The following is a 3,121-nucleotide window of genomic DNA, read 5'->3' as shown; positions in this document are numbered from 1 at the left end:
ATCTACGCTTAAAGACGTTAATTCATTCGCCTTGACATATCAATTAATTTTCGCGTTTGATTCTCTCTCTCGTTATTTTAAGGCTTCTTTTTTTTTTTTCTTAATTCAAGTTCCAGACTCTTCTCCGCGTTTCAAGGCAACCTCACGCTTCTCCTTGTAATATTTCTCCTAAAAGATGCCTCGAAAATAAGCGTCTGATGAACATCGATCGCATCCCGAACAACATCCAGAACTTTTCCGAGAAGTCGAAAACACATCAACTCAAAATTTTAATGAATTTTCAGGAGGCGGGAAAAAGACGAGGCGAAATCCCCGCGTTTCCTCTCGTCAGTTATACGAGAAACGACGAGATGGAAAATTCATTTGGGAAATTCACTTCAAGTGTGTTATTATTTCGATATATTGTTATTTTTCTTTTCTTTCTTATTTTATACGGAAGTGAATTAAAAACGTGTTTACTAAACAGACGCTTTTGGGATTGTCATCCGCACACCGGAATATCTCAAGAATTTCATTAAAATACGTAATTAAAAATATCCTTCGGTTCTCTATAAGAGAACAAAGCGATAGGACAAGAGATTAATAATACATGTACTGAGAAAATACTTCTTTTTTTTTTTTATTCATTTATCCGTCTAGGTAACGAAATATTTGCATATTTGTAATGAGAAACAGGGAGTTTGTTTTAATGGAAAACATGGTTCGAGGCTATGTAGCGAGCCGTTAAGATCGCTTTTATTTTTAGCAATTATTTGCCGATTTCTGTCATTATGAGCCAGTAATCGGTATTGGTGGTAACAAGAAGTTGTGGTAATGGCTACAAACGTTTCTTACGGCTATGGTTTGTCTTTCATTGCGCCGCTAGTAGGATTAATGAATAATCCCTCTAATGGTTAGCGTTGCTCCAATAAACCGTATTGTCTCGGAAGAAAAATTAATATTACATACAGACCACGCCGCTTATTTCCATCACATCGGGACTGAAGTTTCTTATAACCACACACACATAACCGAATGATACCTACACTATATTTCCAAAAGTCTGAATCCTTTTTGAAGTTTAGACATTTTTTCGAATTTCTAAAAAAAAGTGCACTGGCGGATGGTGCTGAAATTTCGGTCATATATAGTCGGCATACCTTACATTGAAGTCCATTATTTCCAGTGAAAATTTATAGTCACGAGTGCATTTAGGGGGGCCAACAAAAAGTTGAATAAGACGAAAATATTTTTGATTAACCCTGTATCATTCAATATGTAGTTTGAATTGTACTGCTTTTATATATACAGGGCCTCAAAGAGGACGTCGAAAATAATATTACTACTGTATATAACCACCAAATACTGTATGTAACCATCACCTTCACGATTCAAACTACATGTAGCAAGAAAAAAAATCGAATTGCAACCTTCAATATAAAGGCCAAAATATTTTACCAAATTTAGCGAAATTACAGCCACACACGTTCTGTAACAAATCGTTGATTGGGACATCTACCAGGATATTGAAAATATAAAATGGAAACTATATGATCTCACCTTATGTGCAAAGGCGATCCTTAATTTATCTTCAAACTAGCTGCAGTGATGAACGTCTAAAGAACCCCGTTGCATATATGTGAAGCTATGCATTTAGGGGGTTGAGGCTATGACGAATACTTGCTTAATTCAATCTTAAATGCGGTCTAAACAGTGTTCACCAATACGCATCGAAATTAAATTTTACTTCTCCAAATTTCGTTAAGGTATGGAAATACTCCTTCAAATTTTGATGAGGAGCGTGAAATTACTCTTCAACATTATATTTTCGAATAACAATGGGTTTAACTAAATCTTAGAGTACGTGATATATACATTGTTGTTATTATTTATTTTATTTTTTTTGTCATGTGTGGCAGGTAGTTTGGAAATTTTCCCACATGGTCTAGTGGTTAGGATACCTGGCTCTCACCCAGGTGCCCGAGTTCGATTCCCGGTGTGGGAAGTTATTTTTTTCCATAACGAAAACTTGAGGCGACCACCGATAGACAGCGCCTTCATTTCCAACCCATCTCATTAATGGCAGTGAATTGCAGTATAGCGATATGGCCAAAGTTTGTGTTTGGTGAAGTAGGTAGTTTGGAACAGAATAAAGCGCTATTTCGTTTTCAGAATTCATTTTCAGAATTTTTTTTTGAAATTCGTATCCACCCATTCGATAATAAATATGTAAATATTTAAACAAATTTTTCATCTTGATCGTAATTTTTGATTTCATCACAATATTTTTAACCATCCAAACACCATTTCGCTGAATTCTCAGAAATGAGACAAATCGAAATAATTTCTTTAAAATTATGAACATTTGAATGTAATCAACCGACACTTCGGTTCTAATTTGAATTTAATATCACAAATTTAAATATTTTGGCTGTTGTTGTTCTATTCGTTTATCATGAAATCGATCATTGGGTTGTAATTATCGTGACTTCTTGATCTTTAATTCAATCTAAATTATTTGCATTTGATCATTATTGAAAAAAAAAAAAAATTTTAATTTTTTTTCGAGCAATGTTTTATGGTAAGTAATGTTTCAAATTAAATATAAACTACATCGACGAAAGCAAATTTCATGATTTCTATCTAATCAGGCTAATTAATAAATAGAAAGAATTTCATAACATTGAAATTGTAATTCCGCAATACTGAAAATTCCTGAGTGTCCATTAAATCCAAACCAACAATCATCGACTAATAATTCAGCGGAAGTCATCGCCGACTAAAAATGCTTTCACATGAACGTTGAATGCATTGTCTCTGTGAGGGATTTGCTGAAATTTCTCATTAATGCGTACGGATGTCATGAAATATTTCATTTAAAGCCAAGCGACTAGGCAAACGTCAAGTTTAAGACTACCCACCGACACTCAGCACATCAGAGAGACTTGCGTTGCAACTATTGCATTTTACATAGCAAAAGGCTGCCATGCAATCGATTTGTCTTTTGGGTATCATATCAATTATATATTGCTGTCCCGCCCCTAGAGGCATACCGCGGAATTGTCCTTGGGGTAAAGAAGAGAAAAAGTAGAGAGAGAGAATTAATTAATTAACTTAATTTGATAAAAGAAAAAGTTCAGTC

The 3,121-nt window shown here is 34.3% G+C and overlaps 1 non-coding gene across 1 annotated transcript; it reads left to right on the top strand.

Moving 5' to 3' along the window:
* Positions 1–1,913: 1,913 nt before the first annotated feature.
* TRNAE-CUC (transfer RNA glutamic acid (anticodon CUC)) lies at positions 1,914–1,984 on the top strand. Its single transcript has one exon. It is a non-coding gene; the product is annotated as a tRNA-Glu (tRNA).
* Positions 1,985–3,121: the final 1,137 nt, after the last annotated feature.

The sequence above is a fragment of the Pholcus phalangioides genome, unplaced genomic scaffold (assembly GCF_987345545.1).
Source record: "Pholcus phalangioides strain wild (caught in Gottingen) unplaced genomic scaffold, Ppha-v1.0 ptg000012l_1, whole genome shotgun sequence".
Classification (NCBI taxonomy): Eukaryota; Metazoa; Arthropoda; class Arachnida; order Araneae; family Pholcidae; genus Pholcus; species Pholcus phalangioides.
The sequence above is the reverse complement of the archived record's forward strand: the minus strand, read 5'-3'. Positions and strand labels throughout refer to the sequence as shown.